Source organism: Leucoraja erinacea, chromosome 23 (assembly GCF_028641065.1).
Source record: "Leucoraja erinacea ecotype New England chromosome 23, Leri_hhj_1, whole genome shotgun sequence".
NCBI classification, from domain to species: Eukaryota; Metazoa; Chordata; class Chondrichthyes; order Rajiformes; family Rajidae; genus Leucoraja; species Leucoraja erinaceus.
This window is the reverse complement of record NC_073399.1, coordinates 11,966,748-11,988,615: the sequence shown is the minus strand read 5'-3', so window position 1 is coordinate 11,988,615 and position 21,868 is coordinate 11,966,748. Positions and strand designations below refer to the sequence as shown.

General features: G+C 44.3%; 1 protein-coding gene across 10 annotated transcripts in view; it reads left to right on the top strand.

Annotated features, from left to right (window-relative positions):
• Positions 1–3,026: 3,026 nt before the first annotated feature.
• Positions 3,027–21,868, top strand: part of usp36 (ubiquitin specific peptidase 36) — a 76,482-nt gene continuing 57,640 nt past the window's right edge. Inside the window, exons 1-3 of one of the 10 annotated variants that reach the window (XM_055653881.1) lie at positions 10,634–10,732; positions 11,807–11,937; positions 13,997–14,131. The gene's annotated coding sequence lies outside the window, so the exon portion shown is untranslated. The other 9 variants (XM_055653875.1, XM_055653879.1, XM_055653880.1 and 6 more) reach the window with 9 other exon arrangements.

The window sequence follows — 21,868 nt, the reverse complement described above, 5'->3', positions numbered from 1 at the left end:
GTGACAATAAAGCACTATTGAACTGTTGAATCCTGTTTGAGATTGAATAAATTATGTATGAGATATTTAACTATGTGGCCATTTTATCCAATACTGATCCCTGATTGTCCAATTGATTATTGATTGTCCAATTCCTTCAACTTTAAGGATCATGGAAATGTTACAGAATTGTGAGCAATGACAATTTACTTCTCCCTCGTGTGGAGATGCGAGATATAATACAGCCTTTGTGGCTTTTCTGGAGAAAGGTGGGTGGCACGGTGGCGCAGCGGTAAAGTTGCTGCCTTACCAGCGCCAGAGACCCGAGTTCGATCCTGACTACGGGTGCTGTCTGTACAGAGTTCGGACGTTCTCCCTGTAACCGCGTGGGTTTTCTCCGGGTGCTCAGGTTTCCTCCCACCCTCCTAAGACGTACAGGTTTGTAGGTTAATTGGCTTGGTATAAAAGTAAAAATGATCCCCAGTGTAGGATAGTGTTAGTGTACGGGTTCGCTGGTCGGTGAGGATTCGGTGGGTCGAAGGACCTGTTTCCGCGCTGTATCTCTGAACAAAACTAAACTAAACTAAACTAAAAAGCGCTGTTAAGCAGACAATTTAACACTGGTAAACTGGAAGGTAGAACATTTTCTTCTCCCAGAAAAAGGACTTTAATGTTGGATCAAACTGTATTGAGTGATTTTCGGCAGATGATGGTATAATTTGATCTGGCTGAAATATAATACTGTAGCAAGAAAAGAAATCACCCAATGAACCACACAGAACCTGGGTTTGGGTAATAATTTTATTTTGTCACTGGTACCAAGATGAAATGAAAAACGTTATTATTGACAAGCTATTAATGTTCTATTATTATTAATGTTTAGTGTTTTCTGAGTCATTCGTAACTGTCACTGTATATCATGTTGTTTCTTGTGGGCGGAGCACCAAGGCAAATTCCTTGTATGTGATACTTGGCCAATAAACTTGCTTACTTGCTTACTTTGCTTGCTGTCCAGTCAAATTATACCAACCTTGGTACCAATCAACACAACTATAGCAGTAATTGACTTAACTACTCCTCTGTCTGCATTTTCTAATATTTCCCTTATGTGCCTGTCCCACTTAGGCGATTTTTAAGGCGACTGTCAGAATGGAACACACACACACACACACACACACACACACACACACACACACACACACACACACACACACACACACACACACACACACACACACACACACACACACTTCCACACACACACACACACACACACACACCATCGCTTCCTTTACCATCCCGTTATTCAGGCGGGGGACAGGGCAAGCAGGGAGGAGCACTCTCTGAGTGAAATTCACACGGTGCAAAGCCAATGCGATACAGACACACACCACGATGAACAGGAAGGTTGGCGCTGTAATTAAGACGGTGAAAGCACAGTGTACGGAAGGGTCACGTAAGTTCTTTAAAAGAGGGGGGAAGTGGGGGAAAGAAGGGGGGGAGACCGACCGAGTGGAGACAACTTCTAAGAAGCCAGAGATACACGGCTGAGAAGCTCGGCGGACATTAACATAACCGGTCGGATATCCTTGGTTCTGAAAACTACTGTTTATGGGGTTTTTTCCCAATGAACCAATGAAATTCACCGGTCAGCACGGGCAACAACCTATGACAACTTTTGAACTCCTGACAACCCACTACCACTGCAACTACGGCACGAGAATTCTCGGCACTCTCCATGGCAGCTTCATTCTGGTCGCTGCTAATTTTTGCAACATGTTGAAAAATTAGTGGCAAACAGAATGAAGCCGCGACTAGTTCCGAGAATGCGGGAATTACTCGCGACCATGATGGCGACACCCTGGCAACCACCCATGAACATGGGGCGACCATGTGGCCATAGTCTCCTGTAGTTGCCTAAAAAGTCACCTAAGTGGGACAGGCCCTTAAGTTTAATCTCAGTACAGTAGTTACACTTTTAAAAATTGTAAAGGACGAGAGGTTTTACCTGCTGCTCAATATGAATTAGGAGCAGTTCATGCTAAAGAACATGTGATGAGACATAATAATGTGCCCTGAAACGTTGCAATTCACAAATCTATTTTAAAATCTTCATTCACACAAACCTCCTGCTGGTATAACATTCACAGAATGCCTTAATGCTTCATTTACAGGATGCTTTGCAGAATCCTTCAAGCTAGAGTAGAGAGAATAGATGGTTGGTCATGTTGCGGTTATATAAGATGTTGGTGAGAGCACATTTAGAGTTTTGTGTTCAGCTCTTGGCACCATGTTATAGGAAAGATGTTGTTAAGTGAGGAGTGTACACAGTGTTAAAGAGGGAACTGCAGATGCTGGAGAATGAAGAGAAGACTTACGAGGATGTTGTCAGGACTCAAGGGTCTGAGCTTTGGGGTGACCCTATTCCCTGGAGCACAGGGGGATGAGGGGTGATCTTATAGAGATGTATAAAATCATGAGAGGAATAAATCTTGTAGATGCACAGAGTCTCTTGCCCAGAGTAGGGGAATCGGCAACCAGAAGGCATAGGTTTAAGGTGAAGAGGAAAAGATTTTATAACAACCTGAGGGGTAATGGCCCTGTCCCACTGTACGAGCTCATTCAAGAGCTCTCCCGAGTTTTTAAAAAAATCAAATTTGTGGAAGTACATAGAATATACGTAGCGGGTACGTCGGAGCTCGGGACGTCTCTTAGCGGCTCGTAACGCTAACGGCAGATACTCGGGAAACGCGGTAAACTCAGGAAGACTCGTGAAGATTTATCAACATGTTGAAAAATGTCCACGAGAGCCCCGAGTACCTACGAGCGGCCATTTTCGAATCGGGGCAAACTCGGGAGAACTCTTGAATGAACTCGTACAGTGGGACAGGGCCATAACTTTCTCACACAAAGAGTGGTGGGTGTATGGCATGAGCTGCCGGAGGAAGTCGTTGAGACAGGAACCATTGCAACGTTTAAGAAGCAATTAGACAGGTACATGAATAGGACAGGTTAAGATGGATATGGGCTGAACGCAGGCAAGTGGGACTTGTGTAGATGGGGCATGTGGGCAAGTTGGGACGATGGGCCTGTTTCCACTCTTTATGACTCCAATGACTCTTTCAAGCTTGAATCTTTCCACACTTTGCAGGGAGCTGTGATGGACTCCTCCCCCCTGCTCCTCCAAGGCAGGGGGCACTGCAGGGATGATTCTAGCCACATGGTGAGCTTGAGACCTGCCATAGCAACAGATCGACGCCTGGTTCTTATGCAGCAATGCGAGGCACTGGAAAAGAAGCAGGTATTTTTATTCCTAACTCTTCGCGGTAGATTGCGGGCGTCACAGTGGTGCAGCAGTAGAGTTGCTCTCGATCTCACAGCGCCACAGTCCCTGGTTCGATCCTGACTACGGGTGCTGTCTGTACGGAGATTGTCCATTCTACCAGTGACCTGCGTGGGTTTTCTCCAGGTGCCCCGGTTTCCTCCCACACTCCAAAGACGTGCAGGTTTGAAGGTTCACAAAAATGTTGGAGAAACTCAGCGGGTGCAGCAGCATCTATGGTGCGCAGGAAATAGGTAACGTTTCGGGCCAAAACCCTGGAAGGGTTTTGGCCCGAAACGTTACCTATTTCCTTCGCTCCATAGATGCTGCTGCACCCGCTGAGTTTCTCCAGCATTTTTGTGTACCTTCGATTTTCCAGCATCTGCAGTTCCTTCATGAACAAGTTTTGAAGGTTAATTGGCATGGTCAAATTGTAAATGGCCCCTGGTCAGTTGGATAGTGCTCGTGTAGGGAGTAATTGCCGGGCGGCATGGACTCGGTGGGACGAAAGGCCTGTTTCCTCGCTGTATCTCAAAACTAAACTAAAAAAACAAAAATTTAGATGCCGCGTTTACTCGGGGAGAGAAAATGGCTGAAAGTTCCGAGTTGTGGCAGTAAGTCCGTGAGTTGACCCGGCCCAACAAACAACATGTAATTAATGAACGATACTTTATTATTGCAGTGAAATTCTTTATTTTGCCTACCATACATAAAGAGTCACCATGTATAGGGGGGGGGAACGTTACAAGTGTGTTCTCCTGATTAATGTTACTGAATGTATGCCACGATGTCACCTTCCCCTCAGCTAACAATGAACCATGTGTAGGAAAGAACTGCAGATGCTGGTTTAAATCAAAGGTAGACACAAAATGCTGGAGTAACTCAGCGGGACAGGCAACATCTGTGGAGAGAAGGAATGGGTGACGTTTCAGGTCGAGACCCTTCTTCAGACTGATCAATTAACTATTCTACCAATGACTGAACAATGAACCATTCTACATTTCCTTGAACATCATCTGCTTTGATCTGTCGTTCTCACACTTTACCCTTCTATATCTGTAGTCGCCCTCTCGCCGGTCTCTCAGTCTAAAGATGACATCTATTGATTAAGGAAACCAGAAATTAATGCTACTTTATCAATGGTATTTTATTTATCACATGTACCAGAGTACAGTGACATTTATTTTTGTATGTGTTCAGTACAAGTATCACTATACATAAGCACTTGATACATCCTAGGAAAGCATCTTAGATACAGTACAAGTGTATAGCAGTAGTACACTGAGACAGTACACGGGGTCTGAAGAATGGTCACGACCCAAAATGTCACCTATTCCTTTTCTCCCTAAATGCGTGTCTGACCCGCTGACTTACTCCAGCTTTTTGTGTCTATCTTCAGTTTGAACCAGCATCTGCTGTGCCTTCCTGCACATTATACTGAGTCACCAGTTTCAAGTCCCATTTGTGTAAGTGCAGGGTTCTTGACCTGACCATGAAGGCTTGTTGTCCTGGCGACGTTGCAGGGTCAGCCTAGCCAAGCGTGGCCGATAGTGCCCTCCACTGCTGTAGGCCGTATGCACATAGGTACCATGGCATGTTGGTCTCTGGTGCTACATATATAAATATTTCCACCACATTCTGTGGGTATGAGCCAAGACACTCTCCAATAGTGCATGAATTTGACTGCTGGATGTCTGACATGGAGTGTGGGCCCAATTATATATTACATAAAACCTAGTAGTTTCTGCAAAGAGCTGAACAATGGAAAATCAAGCCCAAGGCAATCAGTGGATGACAAGTCCTCAAGCCCCAGCATACAGAACTGAAAGTGAAAGAACACAAAAGTGCCGGAGTAACTCGGCAGGTCAGGCAGAACATCTCTGGAGAACATGGATAGGTGACATTTCGTGTTGGTACCCTTCTTCAGACTGATTGTAAGGGGGCGGAGGGGAGATAAAATCTGGCAGAGGGCAGAGGCAGTACAAAGCATGGCAGGGAATAGGTGGACACAGGCAAGGGGAGGGGGCTGAACGCATTACTCTCTGCAGATCCTTCCTGTCCTAGGCAGAGCTGTTCCCAAACCAGTTTGTGATGTTTGCAGACAAGATGCTTTCTACAGCCGCTGAGTAGAAGCACTGGAGGATCCTCAAAGAGACTCTGAATTTCCTCAGCTGCCCGAGGTGGTAAAGGTGCTGCCTTGCCTTACTCACCAGTGTGTCAGCGTGTGATGTCCATGTCAGATCCTCTGAGATGTGGACTCCCAGGTATTTAAAGCAGCTCACCCTATCCACGGTATCCCCATTTATCTTCAGCGGAGTGTACGTCCTCGGATGTTGTGCCTTCCTAAAGTCCACGATCAGCTCCTTAGTTTTTTTGACATTCAAGAGGAGGCTGTTGTCCTGACACCAGAGTGTCAGATCAGCCACCTCTTCCGGGTAGGCCTTCTCATTATTTTCGGTGATCAGGCCCACCACCACAGTGTCATCAGCAAACTTGATTATAGAGTTGGCGTTGTTCCTAGTCACACAGTCATGTGTGTACAGGGAGTACAGTAGGGGGCTGAGGACGCAACCCTGGGGGATCCTGTGCTCAGGGTGAGGGTCTTCGATGTATTTCCTCCCATCTTGACTACCTGGGGCCTGGCGGTGAGAAAGTCCAGGGCCCAGGCACACAGAGCCCCAATTCCAGCAGCTTCTCAGCAAGTCTGGTGGGGACTATCGTGTTGAAGGCTGAACTGAACTGAAGTCAATGAACAGCATCCTTACATAGCCCCCCTTCTGGCTGTCAAGGCGAGAGATAGTGGTGTGCAGAACCTGGGAGACCGCATTGTCCGTGGATCTGTTCGGACGGTATGCGAACTGTAGCGGGTCCATGTTGCGAGGGAGGAAGGCACAGATGTGGTTCTTGACCAGCCTCTCGAAGCATTTCATGACCACCGAGGTGAGGGCCACCGGTCTATATTCATTCAAACAAGCTGGAGAGGCATTCTTTGGTACAGGTACAATGATGGACCTTTTGAAGCAGACAGGGACCACGGACTTGGCCAGGGAGAGGTTGAATATTGTAGTGAGCACTGGAGCTAGCTGAGTAGCACAAGACTTAAGTACTCACCCAAATATGCCATCTGGGCCTCCAGCTTTCCTCATGTTCACACGTATCAAAGCCCTCCTCACGTCGTGCTCGGACAACGACAATGTGTGCACATCCCCAGTGGAGGACCTCCCTCCAGCCTCGCTAGCCAGCACGTGGGCTGTGTTGTCGTTAGCTGGTAATCCTGGGTGATGTTGCCTGTCTCGAATCGTGCATAGAAAGAGTTCAGGTCATCATCTAGGGAGGTGCCGGCACTTCCGGTTGAGGGGGGGGGCTGCTCCAGTAGTTAGTTATAGTCCGTAGCCCCTGCCAAAGGCTTCTGGTGTCTGGCTGCTCCATCTGTGACTCCATCTTGTCCTTGTACCTCCTTTTTGCATCCTTCACCGCCCTTCACAGTCGGTAGGACTTTACCTTGTAGACGTCCATATTTCCGGATGCCAGGCCCGAGTTATAAGCAGTGGTGTGAGCATTCAAGGCAACACGAATGGACCTGTCCACCCAGGGATTTTGATTAGGAAAGATGCTAACCCTTACCGTGGGGACGATGTTATCGGCTATTGTTGCAATGATGTCTGAGACCGCTTCCACAAACTCACTAGTAAGAGTCACTACTAGACTTCTCATCCTTCTAGACTCCAGCGAGTACAGGCCCAGTGCTTTCAAACGCTCATCATATGTTAGATAGAATTACATCTGAGGTAGGGTCCTGACCTGAAAGGTCGTCTGTCCAATTCCCTCAACAGAAGCTGCCTGACCTCCTGAGTTCCTCAGCAATTTGTCTTTTTTCTTGCTCAAGATTCCAACATTTACAGTCCCTTCTGTCTCCATGGATACAATTATGTTAATACAGGACTGAAGACTGAAAGAATGAGAAAAAGTATTTGGATAAACTTGCATCTGTAATACGTATAATTTCACAACTGTTAGTAATTATCTGATAGTGTAATGTAATGAAGATAATTCATAGTTTGCATAGATTTGTTATTTTTTAAAGGAGAGTCTATGTGATATACATATGAATGAGGGCGTACCTTTTAAAAATTGCACCACTTCGTCATATCATGTATCAGGCACTGCAGTTTAGTTTGAGAATGGCTGTGCTCAATAAAGAATGTTCTGTTATTAGTTCTGTCTTGACTGCATATTTGTGTTTGAGGAAATTTAAAAGAATAGAATAGAAATGTGAAAGTCTCGGTTGATCTAGCATCAGTTGTTGTTTGTAGAAGAATGTTCCAAATTTCTTCAAAATACATGTGTATTTCTCAATAATGAAATGTTGATTGAAATTTCCAGACAATGCTTGTGTACTCATTTTCCTAATCAATGGCTACTTTTGCCTTTTTAGATCCTTTTTCTAAACATTTATGTTGGTTATTGGGGTGTTCATGGCAAGGCCAGTATTTTATTGCACTTCTCTAATTACCCTTGTGAATGGTCCTTGTTTACATTGGCTGCTTTCCCAAGGTAGTGAGAAGTATATGTGCAGGAAGGAACTAAAGATGCTGGTTTACACCGAAGGTAGATACAAAATGCTTGAGTAATTCAGTGGGACAGGCAGCATCTCTGGATAGAAGGAATGGGTGACGTTTGGGGTCAAGACCCTTCTTCAGACCGATATACATATACATACACTTCTTCAGACTGACGATGGGTCTCGACCCGAAACGCCACCCATTCTATCTATCCAGAGATGCTGCCTGTTCCGCTGAGTTACTCCAGCATTCAGTGTGAAGTATAGATGGAGTTGATTGGGGGGGGGGAAGTTGTTTTTTTTTTTTTGTGATGCAGCATGGAAACAGGCTTTTTGGCCCACCAAGTCCATACCATTGATAACCTGTTTGCACTAATTTATGTTTTTCGAGCCACGTTCGAATCCACTCCCAACACATCAAGAGCAATTTACAGAGGCCAATTGACCTACAAACCCCCATGCCTTAGTAATGTGGGAGGAAACCGAAGCACCCAGAGGTAACCAACGTGGTCACAGGGAGAATGTGCCTCTAAACAGCTACCAGCTGCGCCACTGTGTGGTGGACAACACTGTGCAAGCTGTTACAGTCTTTGGCAGAACAGTTGCCATACCAAGGTGTTATGCATTTGGATAGGATGCTTTCGAGGGTGCATCTGTAGAAATTGATAAGAATCAGTCGAAAATGCCAAATTTCCTTGGGAAATTCTGAGGAAGTAGAGATGTTTGTATGCTTTCATGGCCATAATGTGGTTATGGTTGGTCCAGGACAAATTGTTGCCGATTCTTACGCCTAGAAACTTGAAGATTGTGACATATTTTCGGAAATTACGGTAGATATTATGCAGAAGAATGGTCACGATTGTCGTTAATAGTGGATCAAACTCGTGGCTGAAGGGCCTACTCCTGCATCCAATTCTTATGTTATATCTTTGAAACTTGTGTCTGAAGTTTGATAAATGCTCAGTCATCCACATAGCAAACCATGAATTCCTGATTCCACAGAAGATAGACACAAAATGCTGGAGTAACTCAGCAGAACAGGCAGCATTTCTGGGGAAAAGGAATAGGTGATGTTTCGGGTTGAAACGTTCTTCAGACTGAGAGTCAGGGGAGAGAGGGACTAGAAATATGGAAGCGGAAGGGGTGAAAATTAGAGATCTCGACCCAACACGTCACCCATTCCTTCTCTCCAGAGATGCTACCTGTCCCGCTGAGATACTCCAGTCTATTGTGTCTACCTTCAGATTAAAGCATTATCTTTATTATCACGTGACAAGTCACAGTGATATTTTTTGTTTTGCGTACCCAAGGTATGCAAAGAGTCGCCACATAAAGGGTGCGGACAAATTTACAGTTACAAGGTACTCAAACCATTTTTAACACCTTCCATTTGTGGTCCGCCTAGTTCTCAGCGGTTCCCCCACGCCGGGTCTTCCTTTGTTCTCCTCCCCCCCCCCCCCCCCCCCCCATGGCGGATCCCCCATACCACTTTCACTGGAAAAGCACATGCCCATTCACCAGGCAGCATCTGCGGTTCCTCCCTACACATTTAACCCATACACCTCCACGTCCTTGGGATGTGGGAGGAATCCGGAGCACCTTCAGAAAACCTGCACGGTCACAGTGAGACGGTACACATTCCGTACAGACAGCACCCATGGTCGGGATCAAAACCGGGTCTCTGGCGCTGTGAGGTGGCAACTCATCCGCAGTGCCGCCCCTTATGGTTCTGGTCGCCCTATTACAGGAAGGATGTGGAGGCTTTGGAAAGGGTGCATATAAGGTTTACCACAATGATGCCTGGGTTACGGGATATTCGCTACAGGGAGAGGTTGGATAGATTTAGATTGTTTTCCCTGGCAAGCTGGACATTGCAGATACCTGATCTCATTTATGAGAGGCATAAATGGGGTGGACATTCAGAATCTTTTTCCCAGGATGGAAGAATCAAATAGCCTAAAGGGGGCATAGTTTTAAGATAAACGATCCTGCCCTCCCATTTACCTCATCTGAGATTTTTGAAGTACCTTTAATTGGGTAATACACTAAATGTTCTACCTTTTATCCTTTATCTGCACACTGCGAACACCTTGATTGTGATCATAACCGTGCTGAACTACTATCTACCTCATTGATGGCCCTTGGACTATCCTTGTTCGGACTTTGCTGGCTTTATCTTGCATTAAACATTATTTCCTTATCATGTATCCGTACACTGCGAATGGCTCGATTGTTATCATGTATTATCTTTCAGCTGACTGGATGGCACGCAACAAAAGCGTTTCACTGTACCACGGTGCACATGACAATAAACTAAACTGAACATATATAGTGTTTTCTTTGAGGATAGACATAAAAAGCTCTGAAGTAACTCAATGGGTCAGGCAGCATCTCTGGAGAAAAGGAATAGGTGTTGTTTCGGGTCGAGACCCATCTTCAGTTTTCTGTTTTCTTTGACCGGAAAGAACACAGTAAAAGCTTTTCACTGTACCTAAGAACACGTGACAATGAACTTAAACTGAACTGAGGGAGCATTCTCTGTTAGACACAAAATGCTGGAGTAACTCAGTGGGACAGGCAGCATCTCTGGAGAGAAGGAATGGGTGACGTTTCCCATTTCCTTCCTTCTCTCCAGAAATGCTGCCCGTCCCGCTCAGTTACTCCAGCATTTTGTGTCTAACGTCAGTTTTATTCCAGTTCCTTCCTACACATTCTCTGGACGAGCACGTGTCCATTCGCCAGGCATGTCATCCGTCAATCATGGGTGCTTACAGCACGCCTCCCCCGGACGTACGATGCAGCTCTGCGCCGAGTCCATGTTGTGTGGCACATCTGCATTGCTCACTGGCTCCACGTCCCCTTCTGCTCAGGTTTGGCTCTGACTGCCTTCCTTTCAGGGGGGGAGGGAGGATTATCCCTGGCATGTGAAGGGCAGGATGGTTGAGGTGAGTTAGATTAGGTTGGGGGAGCAGCGAGAGAGAAAGAGAGAGAGGTAAGAGCTGTAGTGGAATGTTGCACAATGTCACTGCAAATGGATACACGCAGAGGCTGCGCCGCCCGCCGATTGGTGCGGCCCGCCGCCGTGGGCGGGGATTACCGCAAATCGGGCTTGGGATTGGCCGAGCCCGCTGTCGATCAAGCTGACGTAGGGCGGGGGGATCAGTCGCTACGACGAAGCGGCTACAAAGTATCCGAGGCGCCAGAAGGAAAGTCAGGTCAGAATTGGCGCAGTGTGATCATTTTTGTACCTCTCGGCGCGATCGCACATTAAATATTTTGTAAATCGTACACTTTGCGTGTCGGCATGGTTGGAGGGTGGCCGGGCTGATAACGAAAGAGGTTTGTTTTTTTTGTGACCGTGACTTTCACACTTGACTGGCCGTCGACATGCCCTGTTTTCCAGGCTTTAAACACGTGCTTGCTGTGGTCTGTCGCGGTTAAAACGGGTCGTGGTGCAACCCCGTCATCGGTCCTTGAGACTCGATACACTTCGGCAGGGTTTGTCTTCGATTTTAAGAGCCACTCGGTCATCTGAGATGTTTGGAAAGTGTAGTTAATTGCTGAGGAGGGGGTGTTCTCCGAAACGTGGTGTCAACACCACAGCATTTGCAGAAACGATTGCGAACTGTCGCAACACATGAGTAAACTGTGCTAATTTAGCTGCGTAATGCTGTAGTCTCTGATTTTTGTCCAGCAAGGGTCAAATAACCCTGGGTTCGTTTTTAAGGGTCCCATACTTTCGGTTAACAAACTTTCTTTAAAAAAAAAACCGAAGGCAAATATGAATTGAGTTGGCCCAGTTGGTGGCACATATCCACAGGAATAAAGTTTGTGGGTTAATTTAACCTACCCAAGGGTTGAATTTTGTACCCAGTGATGTTTCAGTCTATCACTGCGAGAGTTAATGTTGTCCTTCAACACACATGTCTTGTTGGTCTGTGTAGGAAGGAACTGCAGATGCAGGTTTAAACCGAAGATAGACACAAAAAGCTGGAGTAACTCGGCGGGACAGGCAGCGTCTCTGGAGAGAGGGAATCGGTGACGTTTCGGTCGAGACCCTTCTTCAGACTGTCAGGTAGAAATGGCCTTATTTGAAGTAGGGCTGGAAGTTATGTGTCCTTGTCATCTTTTAGCCTCAGTGAACACCACAAATGTTCATATCGTGGTGAGAAAGGCAGCCATATTGTCCCAGGAACTTGTGACTTGGCATCAAATCATGTTGTGAGGCTTTAAAATGTTCTTAGTCAATGCTTTAAAATGTTCTTAGTCAATGCTTTAATTTTATTTATTTTTGCCATTGCTGAATAAAGGATTGTTACTTAAAGCATGACAGCCTTTTGGAGTAGCTGAATTTTATAACAGTAAGTTTACTTTTCTCGTAAAAGGCAGGTAATGGTTTGTTACAAAAGTCTTTGCCATGTGGTGAAATACCAACAAGCTTTATTTCTACGGCTGAAGAACACACAGTGCTGGAGTACTTCAGTGAGTCAAGCAGCATCTCTGTTGGCCAGTGGGGGCAAGTTGGGCCTAGGAGCCTGTTTCCATGCTGTAAGCCTCCATGGCATGGATAGGTGATATTTTGGTTCTGGATTCTTCTTCTCTAGAGATGCGGCCTGACCTGCTGAGTTACTCCAGCCCTTTGTGTTCAACGTAAGATTCCAGCAACTGTAGTTCTTAGTGTATTTCTTTCTGCCAGGTTGGTGTTTCAAAAAGATGTTATAGACAAGAGGTACAGGAGTAGGCCATACGGACCTTCGAGCCAGCACTGCCATTCAATATGATCATGGTTGAAGAAGAGGAGAGCACTCGTGTTTGTAGTTGTCAGTGTTAAGCTAGCCTGGATCTTCGTGTACATGTAGATGGAAATGTACTGGAGGGTAAGAAAAATACAGAGCCAGCAATGTACAGGCTTCCTGACTGGGTCTGTGCTGGAGTAACTAATCATGGGAAGGATGTGTTGGTGGTGCCCACTGTTGGCATTTATATTGGTGTGTCAAGTGTGGGAGGGAAACGGAGCCAGTGCGTGGGTAGAATCAAGTTGAGCAGTGACTGTGCTAAAGTCATCAAAGGTATGGAATAAATAGCTGTCTCCTCTGAAATTGTAGCTCAAAAGTCTACCAAAACTGGAAATCTGAAAAGCAAACACTAAGAATGCACAGCAGGTCAGGCAGCATCTGTGGTGAGAGAAAAAGAGTTAATGTTTCTGAATCCTTTGTGAAATCTGAATTGTTAACTCTGCTTCTCTTTGTATAGATGCTGTTGTGCATTTTGCTTTTCGTTTGAAGTTATATTTGGCATGAATCTTTGGTTACGATCAGTTGAGGGACTAACAAAATTACCGTTGTGGGTGACTGGGTGGAGGCAAGCTGGAAGGGTAACTATGCTTTTTACGTTCACATAGGTTTGTTTATTGATAGGGATCATTATTTTAAAAGGTGTTACCTTTTAGAATGCTAGCCACAGGCTTGGTTCCAGCTTCATAAATGGGAATATTGCACCTGGGTGCTACCCTGAATGAAGGTGAAGGAACTAAAATTGTTGCCATGAGGCAAGTGCTTGCTCTTTGTTTATCACTATAAAGATATCCACAGTTTTAAAGAATTGTTGATGAATTTTTAATATATCAAAATCTTGTATTACCCTGAAAAAAAGTGATGTCTGCACCCTACCTTGATGTTGTTTGGACCCAGAAGCAACATGTGATTAATGTAATGCGTAGGCAGTAGATGCTTTTTTTGCACTGAAGATAGACACACAATGCTGGAGTAACTCAGTGGATCAGGCAGCGTTTCTGGAAAAAAGGAATAGGTGACATTTCGGGACACTGCCCTTCAAGGGTCTTGACCCAAAACGTCATCTATTCCTTTTCTCCAGAGATGCTGCCTGACTCGCTGAGTTACTCCAGCATTTTGTGTCTATCTTCTGTGATTAATGTAAGTCTACTTCAGAAAATGGTTGCATTCAATTTTTCATGTACTGTAAAACTCAATTGGACCTCAGACTTTACAATGACAGGCATATACTGTCTTAAAATATGCAATCATCTATTTAATACTGCCATAAGAAAGCTGTTCAGTCTAATGTGAAGTTATTTCATATTTGTGTAGACAAATGTCTTTAAATTATGATTTCAGTAAAGCTGCTTTGCAGTGTACTTGGCTGAGTAAGCAGACAGGCAGCCTGCTGGAGGGTGTACAAGATTGACCCAGGACAAATCTTCCCAATCGTCCTCTAATGTCTTGCTTTGTGTGACCGTTCAAAAGGAATCAGTACGTATGTGGCCATACTTAGTCACTCAGTGCTTTTCTATGTCGAGAGGCAGTGCCTTGTATAATTTATCTTTCTCGTTGAAGATGGAGATCAAATAAATGTTTTTATTAAGTCACGGTATGAATTAATATGCCATTGATTTACTTAGATTTATTTATCATAAATAATTGCTGCCTGCCTGATTTTACATAACCTTGCGTTTGTACTGAGACCTTCAAGTAAGTGGTTTGATTTTAACAGCATAAGGCCTGTAGTGATTTTCAAGATAATATGAATTGATGAGTCTTGTTTTGATATGCTTTGTGTGGTTAAGTGAATGACGTTCTGTTTGTAAAGTGCCACCCCATGAATTCTTCAACCCCCAAATTCTTTTGTTGCTTCACCATATTAATTATGTCCAACCTTGCATCCGGCATAACTTTTCACTCTACATCTGTGATGGTTCTTGTCTGTCTTCAGCTTCTGTTGTGGGTTTAAATAAATTCTGCTTACCCATACAGCAGGGTGGCACAGCGGTAGAGTTGCTGCCTTGCAGGGCCAGAGACCCGGGTTTGATCCTGACTACGGGTGCCGTCTGTACAGAGTTTGTCGGTGCTCTCCGTGACCTGCATGGGTTTTCTCCAGATTCCTCCCACGCTCCAAAGATGTACAGATTTGTAGGATAATTGGCTTGGTAAAATTGTAAATTGGCCTCGGTGTGTATAGGATCGTGATAGTTTACGCGGATCGCTGGTTGGCGCAGACTCTGGGCCAAAGGACCTGTTTCAGCGCTGTATCTCTAAACTAAACTAAATATACCTTGTGCGCCACTTAACACTGGCATTGTCAGTTATTGCATCAAATAGGTACTTCTATCTATTATAGAGACAAAATGCTGGAGTAACTCAGTGGGACAGGCATCATCCTGCTGAGTTACTTCAGCATTTTGTGTCTATCTTCGGTGTAAACCAGCCTCTGTAGTTGCTTCCAACACTTGTCTATTGTTTGACATGAAACAGTAGGTAAATTTAAGTTGATTATTGCTTTGGTTTGACTCTTTTGTGTCAAACATTAGAAAATATTATTGGTCGTATTAGTAATCAAATAACCAAGAAGCCGCATAAATGGACGACGGTCTGAAGAAAAGGCTGCAGCTGAAGTTGTTCTGGTATGGTTTATTTTTCTGAGCAGGTGCATCTGGATATCGCTTGCTCATTTTTCATAGACTTAACTCCAAGCCACTGTTATCCCAGTGGAATCTGCTGCAAATGGTAATTGTGTAGAGGCACACTGTTTTCTGGCTTGAGCATTTTTTTTTTGATGTTTTCTGCCTCAGAAGAATTATGTTTAGGTACATTGCATCTCCAGGTCTCGCCTCTAACCTTGTGTCGTTGTTTGGAATACATTTGGAAACAACTAGGTTTGTAATGTGCAGGAAGGAACTGCAGATAGACACAAATGCTGGAGTAACTCAGCGGGGACGGGCAGCATCTCTGAAGAGAAGGAATGGATGTCGTTTCGAGTCGAGAACCCTTCTTCAGACTGAAGAGTGTCTGAAGAAGGGTCTCGACCTGAAATGTCACCCATTATTTCTCTCCAGCGATGCTGCCTGTCCCACTGAGCTACTCCAGCATTTTGTGTCCATCTTGGTTTGTAATATTGTTTGTAGCTCTTGACTATAGAAACTGCGCCTTTGTTGCTTATGAAAAGTGGTAACTGTTAGATACTGTTATGATAGCCAGTGGTTGAATTATATGCCATTATTGATCATCAGTGCCCACAAATACTTGGATTTCTGGACAAAGTGTGACCCTCAATGGACACAAAGCTCAACCCGAAACGTCACCCATTCCTCTCTCCAGAGATGCTGCCTGTCCCGCTAAGTTATTCTAGCATTTTGTGTCTACCTTTAGTTTAAACCAGCATCTGTAGTTCCTTCTGCCTGAGGTGTGTTCCCTCCTTCCTGTCGAAGGAATGTCGATAGTGACTGAGTTTGCAATAAATGTTGATTAGAAATGCAAATAAATTTGATATGCAGCATGAAGTCGGAATAATTCTGGAATAATATAAATATTGGTTCAAATTTTTCTTCCTCAGGAGTTTCTTTATAGTTGACCAGATTGCAATGAGGGCCAACTTGTTCTTGAATCTGGAGTAAATGTTCCTTTTCACCTCTCATTTCATTTAAAGTCTATTTTTCAAGAACAATAGTTGATCAATAACATTCAATCCAAAGGAGTATCTGGTTCTCCATGCACTATTCCTTATTCAATATTAATTTTAATATATCTCCAGTACAGTAGGACCTAATTTCAAAGTTTTGGTCCTTCACAATTAACAATCATGGTTGAATAGTTGTTCGAACTGTCGAGAATATTTAGACACGGCGTGTTGGAGTAACACAGTGGGTCGGGCAGCATCTTGGGAAAAAATGTTTAGGTGACATTTTGGGTTGGACCCTTCTACAAATTGTCCAGAATATTTGGCTGGATTAATAGGGTTTATGTGAGGCCTTGTAATAACGAGCTATAATAATTGCCGATGGTAACCTTGAGTTGTCTTTTTTTTTTTAGACGACTGCACAGGTGGGAGACGTGCTGGATTTAATCAGGGGGAGGGAGAAAGAAGAAATCTTAATTAGAAAATAATTATCCTGACTCGCTCTGTCCTGTCTTTATTGCCTTTTTCCCCCCTAAAATTCATTTTCCCTAAAGACAGCCATGGTAAATGCAGCTGCTTAATTAATATCTCCCAATTTTTGCTCTCCAACTTTCTTTTCTTCTGTATTTTAAAATCATCTCATATTTTTGGCACTCTTCCCAACATATTTTCACAGGTATGATTGAATTTACAATCTGCTTTCCAATTTCAAATTACAAGACTTCCAGATGTGTTTTGAAATTTGTTGATATTGATGGAATAAGAACATGCTAGTATTTTGAGCGGAGCTGTTCATTAGATTTTCAAGAGCATGTAGATAGATAGATAGCATTTTATTGTCATTCAGACCGAAGTCTGAACGAAATTGCAGCAGTCATACATATAATACAATACAATAAATCAACTATAAACACATATTAACATCCACCACAGTGAGTCCACCCAGCATCTCCTCACTGTGATGGAGGCAAAAGTCTTAGGTCTGCAGTCTCTTCCCTCCTCTTCTCCCTCTGCGCTGGGGCGATACCCCCCCCCCGGGGGATGTTAAAAACAGTCCCGCGGCTCAAACACCGCGGCCCGGGGTGGTTGAAGCTGCCGCCCACCAGTCCTACAGACGCAGCCGCTGGCCTGCGGCCGAACCCCGGACTCGGGCCACCACCGCCAGAACACCGTCCCAGCCACCCTCACGCGAGTACTGCGCCATCTTCAGCCTCGGGCTGGGCCGCCCCGGACATGGGCGTCGCTTCTTCCCCCGGACCGGGCCGCCCCGACTTGGGCGTCGCTTCTCCCCCGGACCGGGCTGCCCCGACTTGGGCGTCGCTTCTTCCCCGGGCTGGGCTGCCCTGACTTGGGCTCCGAGCCTCCCTCGGGCTGCCAGTGCCGCACCTCCCCGAGCTCGGCCGCTCCGACGGGAGCCTCATTCCACCCTCGGGCTGGCCGCCCTCACGGGAGCGTCCCAACCTCTTCCAGCCCTGAGCCCGACCACCCTCACGGGAGCGAGCTCAGAGCGAGTCCTGGCGGGCTCTGCCTCCGGAGCCTCGAAGTCGTCAGCTCCATTAGGCCTCATCGCAGACGGAGGCAGAGAAGGGGAATACGACAAAAAGGTTGTATTCCCCCGCAGGGAGAGACTGCAAACCCCGTCTCAACCCCCCCCCCAAAAAACACAAACTAAAACCAAAAAACTAGACTAACCAAAACAAAATAAACAACATAAAAAACACAAAACAATGGGACTGCCTGGTAAGCCGCTGCAGCCAGAGCCATGTGCAATTTGGGTTGCTTTAAATATCAGAAAAAAAGGACGTCGAACAAATAGAGAATAGGTGCGAGAGTAGGCCATTCGGCCCTTTGAGCCAGCACCGCCATTCAATGTGATCATGGCTGATCATCCACAATCAGAACCCCGTTCTTGCCTTCTCCCCATATCCCCTGACTCCGCTTTCTTTAAGAGCCCTATCAAGCTCTCTCTTGAAAGTATCCAGAGAACCGGCCTCCACCACCCTCTGGGGCAGAGAATTCCACAGACTCACAACTCTGTGTGGAAAAAGTGTTTCCTCATCTCTGTTCTAAATGCCTTGCCCCATATTCTTAAACTGTCACCCCTGGTTCTGGACTCCCCCAACATCGGGAACATGTGGCCTGCCTCTAGCTTGTCCAAACCCTTAATAATCATATGTTTCAATAAGATACCCTCTCATCCTTCTAAATTCCAAAGTATGCAGACCCAGCCGCTCCATTTTCTCAGCATATGACAGTCCAATCAATTGTGAAATTAATTATGAACACTCTTGCTCTCTCCCATTCCCACTCCCAAGAAAATAAGATTCCAGTATCTATATTAGATCCTGGATTCATCCCCATAAGAAGTAAATATAAATCCATTTAACCAGAAGGTAAATTACCAAGAGTAGTGTCGGAAGTAACTGTCTCTGAATGTGCTATTTGGAAGAAATGGTTCTTAACATAATTTTATACGAAAGTTGCTTCTCTGAAAATGATAACTTTGATACAATGTCTTTTACAGCAATTTAGTGAACTCTATTGAGTTAAGTGGATGTTGTTGTGTTATAATCAGCTGGTGTATGTGAATTGGGCGCCCTGCTAATATTGGATTCAGCGGGATGGGATGAGTAGGAAGGAACTGCTGAAGCTATTTGCACCAAAGATAGACACAAAGCTGGAGTAGCTCAGCAGGTTAGGCAGCATTTCTGGAGAAAAGGAACAGCTGACGTTTTGGGTTGAGACCCTTCTTCAGATTGAGAGTCAGGGGAGAGGGAAACAAGAGATATGAAAAGGTGCAGTGAACAAATGAATGAAAGGTATGCAAAGGGACGAATCAAAGCCAGCAATGACGAACTTGTATTTGAATTATTGCTAATCTTAAAGATGAACAGTTGGTAAGTACACAGACTGGAATGCTGGAGTAATTTATTGGCAGAAACAGGATGTAGTCATTGAATAAGTAAAGAAACATAATTGGGCTCTGAGACGTAAAAAGCTGCAGAGAAAAAAGAGCGCCTTTCACCCTCTTGGGACTTTCCAACGCATTTTGCTAAAAGTGAAGGGCACTCATTGTTTTAACAGACGAAACGCAGCAGAAAATTTGCCTAGGTGAAGTTCCCACAAAAAACCTTTGAGTTGATAAGCGACTAATTTGTTTTTGTAACTCTAATTGAAGAGAGATGTTGTGGGTAGGGCACAGCATAGTGTGTGTGAATTTAATTTCACCAGAGGGTGAATGGGGCCTTGGTTTAGTTTCTCATTTTCACAATGGCACCTTCAATAGTGCAGCACTTGCATTGCAATGGAGTGGTCCAGGTGTTTGTGCTCAAGCCTCTCACAGGGCTAGTGGACCTAAAATGCACAGGTGTGCTCTGGGCGCTTTGGACTTGATATAGTTTGACGTGTATTTACCTATCTAATATTATGTATTTTAAAGATACAGCATTTAATAGGCCCTTCACCCCACCGAGTCCACGCCAACCAGCAAGCACCCCATACACTAGAACTATCCTATTACACTAGGGACAATTTACAGAAGCCAATTAACAAACCTGCACGTCTTAGGAGTGTGGAAGGAAACTGGAGCATCTGGAGAATTGAAGTGATCACAGGAAGAACTTACAAACTCTGTACAGACAGCACATGTAGTCAGGATCGAACCCGGGATTCTGGCGCAACTCCAAGGCAGCAACTGTACTGCTGCACCACTGTGCTGCCATCATATGTATTTTGCCAATTGGTGAACAATAGTTAGGCCCAGTTCTAGATATAAAATATGATTAGGTTAGATTGGGAAAAGAGGATAATTAACATGATGGAAGTAGTTTCTATTTGATGAACAGTGGAGCAGTCAAGAGTGTTTTATTGTCAGATGTACTGACAGCAATGAAATCCTTACTTGCAACAGCTCAACATGTCTCTAAACACAGTACTCAATGTATAGCATAATAAAAACAAAAAAAAGTTCAATAAATAACAAAAAAACAATGTCAGTGCAAAGTGAAACAAAAGCCTGAAGACCAAGACAGTTCATAGTTCGTTTTTTTTTTTGTTGGTATTTGTAACGTCCAAATAGCCTGATAGTTGTTGGGAAGAAGCTGTTCCTGAACCTGGAGGTCCCTTGTTTTCAGACTCCTGTACCTGCTTCCCGATGGCAGGAGAGACATGAGTGTGCGACCAGGGTGGTGTGGATCCTTGGTGCAATCGCGCGAATAATTTGTCATTTGTTTTTCATGTAAAGTTTCTTTAAATATTGCAGTTTGATACCTCTTGGGAGTGAAATTTGTTTTTATTTTGTTAAATTAGAACACTGTATTGGGAGAAAGGCCACTTTGAAATAGTATGAAAATATTTTGGTAAAGCACTCCCCACTGTCTGAGTCCTAACATTGCTGTAGTTTAGAATGCAGTGGAACATAATTTATCTTCGGAAGAAAAACCTTCACGAACTCACAAAACTGCATAGAAGTGGCACTTTCATATGTCCTGGTGTGTAAAATGTCTCTAAAAATAGAGTAAGAATTGTTATTGCCTAAGGCATGATCACTGACCTGTTTAAATACCCTCCTGTGATTCAGAGACAAGGTTATGCTTTACTGAGTAATCATTTGTATTGCATGCTTACTTTTAAATGTTTTGAGATATGCTGGTTTATTAATCTGTCGTGCCAAAGTTGTGTGTTGTACTCGATTTAGTCCATTAGGGTATCACTATGAATTTGAAATAAAGGTAATTTGCCATCCAAAATATAACAAAAAATTTTTTAAAAAATCCAAGGTATTCTGGTTAAAGAATCACAGATTCTGGGGTGAACACGTGGAAGGGGTGAAAATAAATTAATGAGCCTGACTGTTATGAAAAGGAACTGCAGATGCAGGTTTGTACCAAAGATAGACACAAATGCTTGAGTAATTCAGCGGGTGAGGACCCAACCTGAAACGTCACCTATCCATTTTCTCCAGAGATGCTGCCTGGCCCGCTAAGTTACTCCAGAATTTTATGTCCATCTTACTGAGTCTGATGTTTGGAGCGTCATATAAATAAGAGAGAAATTAAGACATTTTAGTTTATATTATTGTCACATGTACCGAGATACAGTGAAAAGCTTTCTGTCGCATGCTATCCCGTCAAAGAAAAATCTATACATGATTACAATCAAGCTGTCCACAGTGTACATATACAGGATAAAGGGGATAGAATTAAAACTATTGGTTTAAAATATGTCATTTAAAAAAAACCCAGTAAACATGCACAATTTGAAATCCTTAAGATAATTAATTGCCAAGCATGATACAAAGAAGCAACAATTAAATGAGGAGAAGCAGGTTAAAGGCAGGTTTTGTTTTGGAGAATGGAATAAGAAAAAGGTACGTGTAGGATACCCACATAATCGCATGGTTGTACATTCTACAGTGACTATATGCCAGAACTAAAAGTATAACATGGTAGTTAAACGCTTAGCAGTTGATGCCCGGTGGGGGGGGGAACATTGCATGGATCGTGAATGTTCCTGGAAGAGGGTAGGAAGGAACTGCAGATGCTGATTTACATCGAAGATGGACATAAAATGCTGAAACGGAGCTTGGTTGTGTGATT